This window comes from Rhinoderma darwinii, chromosome 4, assembly GCF_050947455.1.
Source record: "Rhinoderma darwinii isolate aRhiDar2 chromosome 4, aRhiDar2.hap1, whole genome shotgun sequence".
NCBI classification, from domain to species: domain Eukaryota; kingdom Metazoa; phylum Chordata; class Amphibia; order Anura; family Rhinodermatidae; genus Rhinoderma; species Rhinoderma darwinii.
Window position 1 is genome coordinate 320,164,774 of NC_134690.1, and position 16,347 is coordinate 320,181,120.

A 16,347-nucleotide genomic window follows, 5' to 3' on the forward strand; every position below is an offset into this window, starting at 1 on the left:
AGTGGTCGGTATATCACTTGAGGGCTTCATCGGGTGTTATCCCCTTGAAGTGGACTTCTAGTGGTTGGAGCCATCTGCAGAGGTGAACGGTGCTTCCGAGCTGGTTTACGGCTGGAGGTAATTAGTGGTTTGCAGATGGCTAACTCGGTGTGTTCTTAAAAAAGGAATATCTGAAAGGGCTTCAAGGACTTCCTCTGCTCGGGTTAATGTTAACGTTAAATTGTTATTTACGTTTCTGACCCATGTTGGGTCATGTGAATTATTAGAAGGAATTCTCTGGTGGATTCCTAACTAGTTATCCGAAGGTTTCGGATTTAAATTGTTTTTATAAAACTGTAAAATTAATAAACGGCTGCTGTGGCCATTTCACATCCAACCTCGGTGTCACGTGTCTTTCCTAAAGGTGGGGGTGGGGGGATAGGATGGGGTAAAGGAAGGTTCGTTAACACACGACTCTACTTAGGCAGGTCATGCAAAAATAGCATACAGTGCTGCACAATTGGATTTAATTCAAACAGTACTAAAAACTATCACAGAAAATGCAAGTACAAGTATACAGCCTTTACACAATTTAGTTTGGTGTGACGGTATGTTCACACGCTAACTAAAAAACGTCTGAAAATACGGAGCTGTTTTCAAGGGAAAACAGCTCCTGAATTTCAGCCGTTATTTTTAGCAACTCGTGTTTTTTGCGGCATTTTTTACGGCCGTTTTTGGAGCTGTTTTTCTATAGAGTCAATGAAAAACTGAGGTTTTTTTTAATTTTTTTTAAAAAAGCGGCTGCGTAAAAAACCGTGTCGTCGGAACAGTACACCGTTTTTCCCATTGAAATCAATGGGCAGATGTTTGGAGGCACTCTGCTTCCGATTTTCCGGTCAATTTTTTGTCTGTTTACGGCCCGAAAAACGTCTGAAAATAAGCCGTGTGAACATACCCTTAGGGTAAATACACAAATGGCAGATTTAGTTGAAAATCAGTTCCATTTATCTGAATGTGGTAGTTTCTGCAGCAAGCACATGGATTTCTGCAAGTTCCATTCAAATGCAAAAAAATATGCCCCGTGTGAATCCACCCTTAAAATAGTGTTGATAAGAACCCCATACTTGGCACCCCATATGTAGCTCTTGCTACAATGTTTATTTATGGGTTTCTCATTGAATTTATAGCGCCAACATATACTACAGTGCTGTACAGATATTGTTACAAATATTAAAGGGGTTTAATGGTGAGTTTGTTAGAAAGATATTTATTCTATTTTTGCCATTTTCACACATTTGGGGGAAATATTAGCTTACTGAACAAACCATTTACCACCCAAGTGTAAAGTCTATGGCCGCGGCCCGTCGTTCTGACTTACACTCTGACAGCCACGGACATGTGAGTTCTTGGCGTCATCTCCCTCCAGGGAGACGCCGGCAATCACTTCCTGCTTCAGAGACTGTTTCCCGCAGGGCGCGCGCGCCAGCGTGTGCAGGGCCTTAAAGACCAGTGCGCGCACAATTGCAGGTAATCTGCAATCAGTACAGAATGCTGCTGGACTATAAAAAGGGCTGTGTCCTCTTGATCATTGCCTGAGCGTTGTTGTTGTTGTATAGTGTTTTCCAGTTCCCAGTGTTACCCGTTTCCTGCTGCCTGTACCCTGTATCCTGCGCTACCGTGCCTCTGTGCCGTCTAGAGTTGAAGTCGAGCTGTGTCTTCCGCTGCAACTGCTGTGTTATACCCACCGGGTATGTCTGTCTGCTGCCGGAGCCTTATCTTAAGCCTGAATCACCGCTATTGTCTACATTGCCACAGGTACCATTTCTGGACTATAGACGTTGTATTGTACCTGGTTAGCCAGCTGGATTTCCGCTACGCGGTACGGCCCAGTGGGTCCACACCCCGCACCGTGACACCAAGCATATTCCCACGATCAATGGGTGAAGTAAAACTTGTAAAATGCCAATACTACCATTGCTAATTTCAGGGGAAATTCATTGAAATTCATAAAAGATGCGATGTTCTATATATGAATTAAACTGCCTTGCTCAAACTAAAATTCTCTATGTAGGTTTTGCTTCCTTCTAATCTTTCGTAGCATTTCCAGGTAGAGTTACCATTTAAAGAAATGACATTGGCCACTTGTCCCTTCCTGGCATTCCTGCTTGATCTTCTTTTGATCTTCTCTTGATCTTCTTTTTCCCACTCCAGGCCGAGTCACATGTGTCTTCTTTAGCCATACTTGCTTGTTAGCACTGTTGGGAAGGAACTGTAGTTGGCTCTCTTCATGTTTCAAGAGGACGAGACAAACACAAAAGAGGGCTTATTTATACAGTTGTATATAGAGGGAACAAAAAACTCAGACTGTAGATATGACCATATTATGAAGTCCTATATGCCTACCTGCTGCCCAGACCCTGGATGAGCATGATGTGCAGCCTCTAATGGCATCAGAAGTCCCCATAATGTTGCAGTTTGACCATCGCTGCCTTAGAGTCTATGCCCTGATTAAGCCAGATCTAACCCTATTTAAACACATACGGTTCACATTCTTGTACTTTAAAACAAAATTCCCTTCAAGGAAATTTGTGGTTTTGTGAAGGCTATGTATACCTTTGAAATAGTTTTGTTTTTTTTAAAATAAAAATGTGTATCAGTGTGATTGGTGCAACTTTTAAAATACTTTTTACAAAAAATTATTTTTACTTTTTGGGATACAGCTGCTTTATATCCTGTATACATGTGGGGTGAAGTATGGTCATCCCTCCACTCCTTGTGGTCATTTTAGTGAACAGTCATCTTTGAAGTAATATTTCCTGGTTATAAATATACAAGTTCAAGCAAGGTATGTTTATGTTATAGCCAGTGCAAAGCGGTCTTAAAGGGGTGGTAATCATCTTATTCAATGTACTGATTTACCTGGACTTTGGACGATCTACTTACTTTACAATACCCCCTTAAATAGTTGCGCCTAAGGTACTTGGACCGTTGCAATGTACTGCCAAGGGTGTCCGTGCGCGAAAGGTAGCGGTGCCTCTGCAATGACCCTCGTAATTGTAGCAGGGGTAGGAGGGCGTCCTCCACAAAAGAATCTGGTGCATCCCGGTGACTTAGCTGAATAAAGAGATCGGGATAAGCAGCGTGGTAGGGTCTGGTGTCTCTGTGACCTGTGGCGGCACTATAGAAGGCGGGACCTGTGTGTCCACAGATTCCTTTGAAACAAATGGGCATGATGGGAACTCCTGCAGAGGTCGAGTTCCCCGACATCGGTTATTGACCGCTTTGCTGGAACTTATACGCTGCTGTTTAATAAAGAAGTTGATAAAATCTTAGTCTGCTTACAGTGTATCATAAATAAATCCACGTTACATACAGAGCAGCTATATCTAGTGCTGAAACCTGTATCTGTCAGTTCATCGGCACTGACGGGTTCAGTGAAAGCGGGTCGGATTGAGCTGCTATCGATCACATCTAAGTTCATAACTTAGGTTTAATCAATTACATATAGATCCTGCGTGTCAGAGACACGCAGGACCCGCTGACATTGAACACGTCAGTCCTGCGGACCTGACGGATACAGGTTTCAGCGCTAGATACAGCTACTCTATATACAGAATACAAAACAGCTGGATCTCAAATAAAGCAAAAATAATTTTTAATAAAATGTATTTTGAAAGTTGCACCAATCACGCTGATACACATTTTTATTATTAAAAAAAAACAAACAAAAAAAGACTTCAAAGGTGTACATAGCCTGCTTTATTTAAATATTTTACAGCTTCACAAATAATTTTGCAGAACTGAATGACCAGAATAGCTCAAACATTACATAGCTGTAATGTGAATAATGAAGCAGGTTGATGCACTCACAGTTACCACATATAGCAAGTAATTCAATTCATTACAGTTTAATTAAATGAATTTAGTCTCTGGAGAGGCATGTGGGGGAAAAATCTTTTTATTTCATTTATGAAAGCAGCATTTCAATTTTCAAAGTAAAAAAATACATAAGTTAATGAGCATCTGTACCACAAGGCAGACATTTAAGAAATACCCTGTAATTACAATGATGCACCAAGACAGACACCAGCTGCTCCCTGTTTCCACGCAGTGTCAGCAATATGACAGCACTGTTTAAGAATGAATCTGTTTGCATATGTAAGTGTTCTAACTCCTAAATATCAGACAGAAGCTGCCAAGATTAATATGAGTAGTTGGAATACATTCTATGGATCCTCCGCTGTTTACAGAAGACTGGGCATTTGGGGCAATACTGTACTAACATTATAAACATATCTGTCCTGTGGTTCTGCTTTTCCCGGTGTTCTATTAACAATTTACCTTATAGACTAACAAAAGGATCAAGCGATTTCATATTCTTGTACATAGCATAGAAAATTATTTCATGTACGTGTATTCCACTCTGTTTATTTTAAGGAGACCTACCAGAAAAGTTACAGAAAAGGTTTGTAAGAAATGTATAAAATGCTGGTTAGTGTACATAAAAAATGTGTTTTTAACAGCTGACTTCTATGCTAAAATATGATTGAATTCACAAACCTAAAGCATGAGGTGGCACTACTGTTAGATTATATTGATATTTCCCTTTCTGATTTCTGCCAGAGGCAGTGTTGCCATGGAAACCTTTTGTAGATTCAAATCACCAACCATATCAATATCTACATCCTACATAGCTTGAGTACCACACTATATAAGTATGGTCATTGATGTAAGTGATTCATTTTGGGAAAACCTCTTAAAAATAAAACTTACCTCACCTAGTCACATTACACACACACATATGTATATAAAGAAAAAGTGGCTTAAGGAGACAAATGCAGTGTCACGATCTAGGGGTATGTGGACCCACTAGGCCGCTCCGCCTAGTAGCGGAGAGGCAGCTGGCCTAGTCAAAGTCTATGCAAAAATTCTGTATAAGTTTGTAGCACAAGGGTACCTGAAATAGTCCCGATGGTGGCAGGGGCTCTAGCACAGATGATAGTAGGTGCAGCAGGTTGCGCCAGTTGTGGCGGATGACAGCAGGTGCAGTAGGTTGCGCCAGACGGGGTGGATGACAATGGGTGTAATAGGTTGTGGCGAATGACAACGGGTACAGCAGGACACGACTCCGATAACTAAACAGGCTCAGGAACAATAACACAACACGGGATGCAGGATACAGGTAGCGGGGCACGGGAACACTGGAAACAGGACAACTCTAAGGAACCATTTGCAAGCCTAACATGGGATTTACAAACAAGGCTCATACAAGGATCAAAAGAGCAGGACCCTTTTTATAGTTCAAGGTGATCTGAGCATAATTCATTATTCATTATTAATCTAGTGGACACTACGGGACAGAGCGGACGCATGTGCTGGCGTCTCTGGAGAGGGAGACATCTGCAGGAACAGGAAGATCTGTGGGAGGCAGGTAAGTGGAGGTTGCGGTCTGTGACCGCGGCTGTAGCTGTACCCCCCTCTTCTTGGGTCCAGAGCAAGAGAGGATTTTTTTTTAATGAGGGTAGAGGCATTGAGGTTCTTCTCTGGCTCACAGGATCTCTTCTCAGGACCAAACTCTCTCCAGTCCACCAAATAGAAAGTCCTTCCTCCTACCCTCTTGCAGTCCAGAATCTCTTTCACCTCAAACACATCAGATGAACCGCTGGGAGCAAACACAGGACCAGGAGTTTTACTGTAGCAGTTCAGGACCACAGGTTTAAGGAGGGACACGTGAAATGAGTTGGGAATCTTGAGCGTAGGAGGCAACCGAGGTTTATAGGATACAGTGTTTATCCTTTGCAGAATTTCAAAAATACAGAGGAACCTGGAAGCGAATATGTGAGAAGGCATCTTGAGTCTAATGTTTCTCGAGAAACGCCAGACTTTAACTCCAGGAGAGAATTGAGGAGGAACTGTAGCGTCCATGGCCGCGGGCCGTCCGCTTTACTTACTTCCCGACGCCCGCAGCCATGGATCTGTGAACGCTGGTACCCATCTCCTTCCTAGAAGATGCCTGCGATCACATCCGCTCCGGTACGCTGTGTCCCGTAGGGTGCACACGCACGCTCATGCTCGCTCTTAAGTAAAGGGCCAGCGCACACATGAAAACAATCATTATCATCAACTCACATGATTTCCCGGACTATAAGAAGGCCTCTGCCCTTCTGATCCTTGCCTGAGCGTTGTTTGTCATATCCTAGTTTGTCAAAGCAAATGGTCTCCTAATGTTTTCCTGCTCCAATGTTCCCTGTTCCTGTATCCTGTATCCCGCGCTATCCTGGTCAAGTGCCGTGCTGTGCTGTAGTCGTGCTGTGCTATATCTATGCCTGTCCTGCTGCTCCACGCCTGACATCTACCCGCTGCCTAGTCCCAGCCGAGCCTGCCTTGCTACTGTCCGAGCTGCCACAGGTACCTTATACAAACTGTGGACTGTAACCTGCGCCCTGTTGGCCAGCTGCCATACTGCCAAGGCGGTATGGCCCAGTGGGTCCACAAACCCAACGTGACAGTACGCTCAGGCCATAGACCCCGCTGGTCGATCCAAGACCAGGACGACATCACAAGAAATGCGGTGCGGATATGCTAGACCTCCGGTCTCGACAGGACCAACTCCTCCAGGCCTTGAACATTCTCGCATGTCGGCAGGAGGCACAAGCTGCCTTTCCTCAGACTATACCTCCTGGCAGTGTTGATCCTCGTTTTTCTTTGCCACTTCCTGACTGCTATGATGGAGATGCAAGTACCTGTCGTGGATTTTTGAACCAGTGCCAGATCCACTTCAGCCTGTATTCAAGGGCATTTTCGTCTGATGACGCAAGTGTCGCTTTCATCATCTCTCTTCTTACTGGCAAGGCCCTTGTTGTGGATTTTTGAACCAGTGCCAGATCCACTTCAGCCTGTATTCAAGGAAATTTTCGTCTGATGGCGCAAGGGTCGCTTTCATCATCTCTCTTCTTACTGGCAAGGTCCTTGAATTGGCGAACCCTATCTGGGAGAGACAAGGACCAATAGACCCTTGACTTGGAGGGGTTCCTCCGAATAGTGTTTGAGGAGCCTGGAGTCTCATCTGCAGCGGCTTCCTTGCTAAGCTACGCCAAGGAGACATCTATGTGGGCGAGTACGCCATACACTTCCGCATCCTGGCGGGACAACTATTTTAGAACAATGAGGCCCTGGTGGCTACATTCTGGCATGGACTGTCTCCTACAATTATCTACCCTGGATGACCTCTTCATTCTGGCTGCCCGGATTGATAGAAGGCTCCGAGAACGGCTATAAGAGGTTCGTCGGGAGGAAGGTCTTCCTAGTCCGGTCCCTACCTTGCAGCAACCCCTGCAGTCCTCAGATGCTGATCCTCCTAAGGAGTCTGTGAGGATGGACCAATGTAAGCTATCTACCCAGGAGAGACAACGCAGATGCACTTCAGGACTCTGTCTTTATTGCGGCCTCGGAGGCCATCTTGTGCGTCTGTGTCCCCAAAAGCCCCAAAGCCTAGGGTTGGTAGGAGAGACAAACTTGGGCAAAGAAGGATTCCCGTCTAAATTGTCCATATCCGTGACCATAGTATCCAGTGAGAAAACACATCTGGTCTCTGCGTATCTGGACTCTGGATCCGCTGCTAATTTCATTTGTAGAGACCTGGTGGACCTTCTTCAATTAACGTCTCATTCTTTTGTGTTGTCCAAGGCCGTTAACCCCGTGCTGCTGGGCCTGCCCTGGCTCTGACTGCATGCCAAATTCCTGGACTGGAACTCTGGAGAGGTTCTCCAGTGGGGCCCCGAGTGTCACAGTCGATGCCTGGTTGACTGATTCGTTTGGCTCAGCCTCCTCTGCCTCGGTCATTGGCAGGATTGCCTGGTCATTATGCTGCATTTTTGGACGTCTTCAGCAAAAGGGAGGCGGAGACACTTCCCCCACAATGGGCGTTTGACTGTCCTATCGAGCTGATTTCTGGTGCATACCTTCCCCGTGGTAGGATATATCCTCTCACCTTGCCAGAGACTCTGTCCATGTCCGCCTATGATAAAGAGAACTTGGAGAGGGGTTTCATACGGAAGTCTTCCTCCCCGTCAGGAGCCGGGTTCTTCTTCGTCAAAAAGAAGGATGGCTCCCTGCGTCCTTGTATTGACTACCGAGGTCTCAACCGAATCACAGTGAAAAATAAGTATCTGTTGCCACTGATCTCTGAATTGTTCGATCGTATACGTGGTGCAAGTTTTTTTCGAAATTAGACCTACGTGGGGCTTACAACCTAATCCGGATTCGCCGGGGTGACGAATGGAAGACTGCATTTAACACCCGTGACGGACACTATGAATATCTATTAATGCCCTTTGGCCTGTGTAATGCTCCCGCGGTCTTCCAGGAGTTTGTTAATGACATTTTTCGTGACCTCCTCTATGTTTTTTGTTGTGGTCTATCTTAATGACATCTTGATTTTTTCTCCAGATCTTATGACGCATCAGAGAGATGTCCGTCAAGTTTTGCGGCGCTTAAGGGAGAATCGTCTTTACACCAAGTTGAAGAAGTGCGTATTTGAAAAAGATGCTCTACCTGTGAAGGATTTGAAAACACAGAAAAAGGCCATACTTACAAATGGACACAGCCAGGTCAGAAACGCTGATGAAGGAGAGTGAGCAGGTGCTTTAAATAATAATAGCCACTCCCACTAGTCTTGAGGGGAGTGGTGTGTGGTGTGTGGTGCAAGGGAGGTGTAGTAAGAAATAATAAATTAATGGTGTATGTGCAAGTGTAATATTAAGTGTGTCCATTTGTAAGTATGGCCTTTTTCTGTGTTTTTGTATATGTCCCCTTGTTTTTATTTGTTTTGTCTGTGAAGGATTTGCCTGACACAGCTTCTGTGTCGACGCCCGTGGTTAATCAGCCTGCATCTGTTCCTAGGTCTGCTAGAGTGACTCGATCTGCTACCACTCAGGCTGGTAGGCTGAGGAGTGGGAGAGCCTATCGCAGCCTGGCCAGACGGTTCTAGCTCCCGCCCTTGGTCTACTTATACCTTCATTTGTTGCTTGTCCTTTGCCTGTGATTCTCTTGTTTCCTGGCTCTGCTGTTCCTGCTGTTACCATTGACCATGCTTCATATTGACCCTGGCTTGACTGACTATTATCCTGCTCTGCATTTGTTACCACGTACACTCCTGGTTTGACTCGGCTCGTCCACTACTCTGCCCCACTTCCCTTTGCTTTGTGTACCCTTGTCTTGTTTGTCTGTCGTGCACATATTGAGTGTAGGGACCGTCGCCCAGTTGTACGCCGTCGCCTAGGATGGGCTGTGCAAGTAGGCAGGGACTGAGTGGCGGGTAGATTAGGGCTCACCTGTCTGTCTCCCTATCCTGTCTTTACATAATCACAGGCCAATATACCATTTCTACCCTGGTCCCTGACACACTATGGACCCCCTTGAGGCCCTGGCTCAGCAAATGCATGGTCTCTCCCTACAGATCCAAGACCTGGCTCAGAGGTGCAACCAGCATGATGCTACCCATGTAGTGCCCTCCACCCCACCTCTTGAACCCCACCTCAAGTTGCCTGACCGGTTCTCAGGGGACCGGAAGACTTTTTTCTCCTTTCGGAAAAGTTGTAGGCTCTATTTCCGTTTAAGGCCCCACTCCTCAGGTTCTGAGAGCCAGCGAGTGGGTATAATTATGTCCCGGCTCCAGGACGGCCCCCAGGAATGGGCCTTCTCCTTGGCCCCTGACGCCCCTGAACTCTCTTCTGTTGACCTTTTTTTTCCGGCTCTCGGACTTATCTATGACGAGACTGACAAGACTGCCTTTGCCGAGAGTCAGCTGGTGACCTTACGTCAGGGTAAGAGACCCATTGAGGAGTACTGTTCTGACTTTAGGAAGTGGTGTGTAGCTTCTCGGTGGAATGACCCTGCCTTGAGGTGCCAGTTTAGATTGGGTCTGTTAGTTAGTTAGTTATCCCTCTTCTGACTCTCTAGATCAGGTTATGGCTTTAGCGGTACGTCTTGACCGACGTCTCAGGCAACGACGACTTGAATGTTTTTGTGCATTCTCCTCTGGCTCCCCTATGATGGCCCCCGAGTTCCGTTGCTTCGTTCTTCCACCGAAAACTTGGATGAACCAATGCAACTCGGGGCCTTCGTGTCTCCCCAACAACGTAGAGAGTTCCGCTGGAAAAATGGTCTCTGCTTCTACTGTGGGGATGGCAAGCATCAAGTGAACGACTGTCCTAGACGTAAGAATAAGCAGCCGGAAAACTTCCGCGCCTAAGTGACCATCGGGGAGGTCGCTTGGGCGCACAGGTATATCCCGTATACATGAAACCTAATAAGATCTTGCTTCCCTTTCAGGTCTCTTTTGGTGGTAGGTCTGCCACCGGCAGTGCCTTCGTGGATTCAGGGTCTTCTGCTAATATTATGTCTGTGGAATTTGCTATGTCTCTAGCCATGCCATTGATTGATTTGCCTAAACCTGTCCCAGTAGTGGGTATCGACTCCACCCCACTTGCTAATGGTTATTTTATGCAGCATACCCCTGTTTTTGAACTCATTGTGGGCTCCATTCATTCGGAGCAGTGTTCTGTGTTGGTGATGCAGGGATTATCGTCCGATTTGGTTTTAGGCCTTCCTTGGTTGCAGATGCATAATCCCACGTTTAACTGGAATACCGGGTGTAATGACGGGGTAGGGAGACAGACAGGTGAGCCTTAATCTACCCGCCACTCAGTCCTTGCCTACTTGCACGGCCCGTCCTAGGCGACGGCGTACAACTGGGCGACGGTCCCTACGCTCAATATGTGTACGACAGACAAACAGACAAGGGTACACAGAAGCTAAGGGAAATGGGGCAGTTGCCCACGGCAACACCGTGAGCAACAGGAGTAGTGAACGAGCCGAGTCAAGCCAGGAGTGTACGAGGTACCAAACGCAGAGCAGGAGCGTAGTCAGTAAAGCCAGGGTCACAATTAAGCAAGGTCAATAATAATAGCAGGAGCAGCAGAGCCAGGAAACAGGAAAGAATCACAGGCAAAGACAAGCAGGAAATGAAGGTATAAATAGGCCGAGGGCGGGAGATAGAACCGTCTGGCCAGGCTGTGATAGGTTCTCCCACTCCTGAGCCTACCAGCCTGAGTGGTAGCAGATTGAGTCACTCTATCAGACATAGGAGCAGGTGCAGACTGATTAACCACGGGCGTCGACACAGAAGCTGTGTCTGGCAGATCCTTTACAACGGGGATCTTACTAAATGGGGTAATGAATGCATGACGTCCTGTTTTTCTATTAATTTGCTTTCTCTCGCTGAGGAGGTGAGCACTCTACCTGAGTTTATTCAGGATTTCGCTGATGTTTTTTCTAAAAAATCTTCCGAAGAGTTACCTCCTCATAGAGAGTACGATTGCGAAATCGATTTGGTACCAGGAGCTAAGCTCCCTAAAGGTAGGATATTTAATCTCTCTTGTCCCGAACGTGAAGCCATGAGAGAATATATCCAGGAAAGCCGGGCCAAGGGTTACATTCGTCCCTCTACTTCTCCGGTAAATGCTGGCTTCTTCTTCGTAGGGAGGAAGGGTGGTGGTCTTAGGCCGCGCATCGATTACCGAAACTTGAATAAGGTCACTGTAAGGAACCAATATCCCCTTCCTCTGATTCCTGATCTCTTCAATCAGGTTCAGGGGACCCAATGGTTCTCTAAGTTTGATCTTCGGGGGGCTTACAACCTTATCCGAATCAGGGAAGGGGATGAGTGGAAGACTGCGTTTAACACGCCCGAAGGCCATTTCGAATACCTCGTCATGCCCTTTGGGTTGTGTAATGCTCCCGCGGTCTTCCAGAATTTCATAAATTAGATTTTAAGAGACTACCTGGGGGGATTTCTTGTAGTGTACCTTGATGATACAGGCAACACAAGCTGCCAAAACTGGGAAACGCATTGCTAGCACTTGCCCTGCTGGGGAGGACACGGCTCTGTCTTGCCACTTCCTGCTTTTGCTTGTCCCGGGAGGGGATTCGGTCCTGTGGATTTTTGCATGTTGGAGTGTCGACACACTTGCTGCATAATTACCTTTCCCTGTGCTGGGAGGCTACAGAGGAACGGCACGGAGTGGACTGAGCTTTATCTGCCGTCTGCAGTCACTTTACACTGGAGCTTTGATGAGACACGAGAGTTCTATTTTCTCATGGAGTGACCTGGTCGTTTTCATCTATAGAGAACCCTATGGACTTCCACATATACTACCCATCGATAAGTATATACTCTTGCATATATTCATGTGCTCTATGGGTTTATTGCATGTATATCTTTGCTAGTAAGCCTATCTTTATACTGCCATCTGATCAGCAGGATTGCTTATATCCGTGGATATTATGTAATTTGTAAATTACCTTGGTTAGTATGTTGCCTCCATTTACTACATTGTATCTTATTTATCCACTTGTGTGGCCTATATTGAAGTTACTTACTACTTGATACGATTTGTTATATGGCCATGCTAAATGAGAATTTTTCTTAATCTGATTTCTTTGCCATTCATTACCCGGCCGGGTTTGTGATGTCTGTTGGTAGGTTTTTGTGCAAGATTGCATAATTTTAAATGTAATATATATTAATAAACTTTTGATAATTAAATTGTGACATTACTGAGCCGAGTGCCTTTTTACCAGGTTTTGTTTTTCTTTTTCCTACCTTGATGATATACTTGTGTTTTCCAGGGACTGGTCCTCCCACATTGAGAATGTCAGGAATGTGCTCCAGGCCCTTCGGGAAAACAAACTCTTTGCTAATACTGAAAAATGTGTGTTTGGGGTGCAGGAGATACCATTTTTGGGTCAAATCCTCACTCCTAACGAATTCCGCATGGACCCTGCCAAGCAGGGGCGTAGCTAGAGGCTCATGGGCCCCGATGCAAAAATTCTTACTGGGCCCCCCCCCCCCCGCAAACTTCTCATGGCCGACGGTCCGCTTTCAGCTGCATCGCTGGGTCTCCTAAGTGACCCAACAATGCAGCACTAGCAGCCAGGGGCGTCACTAAGGCTGGGTTCACACACACTATTTACGGACGTAATTCGGGCGTTTTAGCATTGAATTACGTCCGAAAAAGCGGCTCAAAAGCGTCGGCAAACATCTGCCCATTCATTTGAATGGGTCTTACGATGTTCTGTGCCGACGGTCATTTTTTTTTACGCGCCGCTGTCAAAGAAGTGCCTGTCACTTCTTCAGACGTAAATGGAGCCGTTTTCCATGGACTCCATGGAAAACCAGCTTCAGTTACTTCCGTAATGGACGCAGCGAAAGACGCCTGCACATGCCATTACGGCTGAAATTACGGTGCTGTTTTCTCCTGAAAACAGCACAGTAATTTCAGCTGTAACGGACGCTGCCGTGTGAACATACCCTCAGGGCTTAAAATGTCCGGGAAATAGCCCCAATACATATGTGTCCGCCCCAAAAAAAAGTGTGTATATGAGACAGCATAGCATATCTATAGCACTACGACCCTATAAACTATGGATAGGATTAGATACAGTGGCCCAGCAGACAGTATCACACACGATAGGATTAGATACAGTGGCTCAGCAGACAGTACCACACATGATAGGATTAGATACAGTGGCTCAGCAGACAGTACCACACATGATAGGATTAGATACAGTGGCTCAGCAGACAGTATCACACATGATAGGATTAGATACAGTGGCTCAGCAGACAGTACCACACATGATAGGATTAGATACAGTGGCTCAGCAGACAGTATCACACATGATAGGATTAGATACAGTGGCTCAGCAGACAGTATCACACATGATAGGATTAGATACACAGCTCAGCAGACTGTATCACACATGATTGGATTAGATACAGGGCTCAGCACGCTGACATTGCGGCTCCAGCGCTGGACCCAGGATAGGTAAGAATAATAATTTTGCTTCTTTATGTGTTACTGATTATTTTTGTGTGTTTGTGTTTTTTTTACAGGTTCGGTTGTTGGACTTCGGATTCGAGGACTTCAATGACGCCGTTTTTTTTATTCTCAATAAAATGGTTAATGAGGGTTGTGTTTTTTTACATCAATAAAATATTTTTTCTATGTGCTTGTATCTTTTTAAACTTTATTATCACCGCCTTAGTAATGGCCGCTGGCTGATTGACAACCTCCATTACTAAGGCGGGGCTTAATGTTAGCCGGTGCAGAGGCTACACTAACCCCCACTATTACCCCGGTACCCACCGCCACCAGGAGTACTGGGAAGAGCCGGGTACAAACCAGTACCCGACCATCTGTAGTGACGGGCAGGCACCGGGGTGGCCGCAGGCTGGTAGTATTAGGCTGGGGAAGGCCAAAAACAGTGGCCCTTCCCACCCTTGTAATGCTGCCTGCTGCTGCTGTGTTGCATCTGGCTGGTTATGAAAATTGGGGGGGACCTGACATCGTTCTTTCCAATTATTTTTTATTTTTTTTTAAATGACGTGGGGTCCCCCCCATTTTCATAACCAGCCAGATACAATAAAGCAGCAGCAGGCAGCATTACCAGGATGGGAAGGGCCACTGTTTTTGGCCTTTCCCCTCCTGATAATACCAGCCTGCGGCCACCCCAGTGGCCGACCATCACTACAGATTGTCAGGTACTGGATCATACCCGGCTCTTCCCAGCACCCCTGGTGGCGGTGGGTACCGGGGTAATAAAGGGGGTTAGTGTTAGCCTCTGCATCGGCTAACACTAAGCCCCGCCTTAGCAATGGATGCTGTCAATCAGCCGGCGGCCATTACTAAGGCGGTAGTAATATAGTTTAAAAAAAAACACAAAGACATAGAAAAAATATTTTATTGAAATAAAAAAAAACCCACACAACCCTCATTAACCATTTTATTGATAATAAAAAAAAAGCCGTCATCGAAGTAGTCCTGGAATCCGCCGTAGTCCAACGACCGAACCTGCAAGAAAACACACAAAAAATGATTAGTAACACATGGGCCCTGTATCTAAGCCTTAGGGTATGTGCACACACACTAATTACGTCCGTAATTGACGGACGTATTTCGGCCGCAAGTACCGGACCGAACACAGTGCAGGGAGCCGGGCTCCTAGCGTCGTACTTATGTACGACGCTAGGAGTCCCTGCCTCGCTGCCGGAGAACTGTCCCGTACTGAAAACATGATTACAGTACGGGACAGTTGTCCTGCAGCGAGGCAGGGACTCCTAGCATCGTACATAACTATAATGCTAGGAGCCCAGCTCCTTGCACTGTGTTCGGTCCGGTACTTGCGGCCGAAATACGTCCGTCAATTACGGACGTAATTAGTGTCTGTGCACATACCCTAAGGCTTAGATACAGGGCCCATGTGTGATACTGTCTGTGGGACCCTGTATCTAAGCCTACCACAAGGTTGGCTTAGATACAGGGTCCAGCAGACAGTAATCTTATACAGTATAAGATTACTGTGTGCTGGGGCCCTGTATCTAAACCTACAGTGTGGTAGGCTTAGATACAGGGCCCAGCAGACAGGATCACGCATGGGCCATGTATCTAAGCCTACCATGTGATTGGCTTAGATACAGGGCCCACAAGACAGGATCACGCATGGGCCATGTATCTTAGCCTACCATGTGATTGGCTTAGATACAGGGCCCAGCAGACAGGATCACACAATCTGTGATCCTGTCTCATGGGCCCCCTAAGCCTGCTACATCGTAGGCTTAGGGGTTGTGCAGTCCCTAAACATTGATGGCCTATCCACAGGATAGGCCATCAATAGCTGATGTGTTTGTCCCGGGACCCGCAAATCAGCTGTTTTGAAGGGGCAGCAGCACTCGTACGAGAGCTGCTTCCCCTTCATTTCACTACTCGCCCACACTGTGAATCGCCAACACCGATTCACAGTGTGACCGGAATGAAGTGACCGGAATGAAGGGGAGCAGCTCTCGTACGAGTGCTGCGGCCCCTTCAAAACAGCTGATTGGCGGGTCCCGGGAGTCGGTCCCCGCCAGTCAGGGCTAACCTTACCTTCCTCTTCGGCCGCGGCGGGAGTTCTGTAGTCTCGATGCTGTGCGCGGCGGCATAGCGCTGTGACGTCATGCGCTGCGCACAGCGCTTGACGTCAGGACCTCCGCTGCGATCCGGAACCAGGAAGGTAAGTAAAGTATGTTACTATAGTAACAGGGGCCCGCGGCCCGAGTTACTATAGTAACTTTTTATTGATGTGGTGCGGGGGGCCGTGGGCCCCCCTGGCTTCGGGGCCCGGTCGCAATTGCGACCGCTGCGACCCCTATAGCTACGCCAGTGCTGCCAAGGTTAAGGCTGTGGCGGAATGGGTCCAACCTGCCTCCCTGAAGGCTTTACAGTGCTTCCTGGGGTTTGCTAATTATTACAGGAGATTTATTGCTAACTT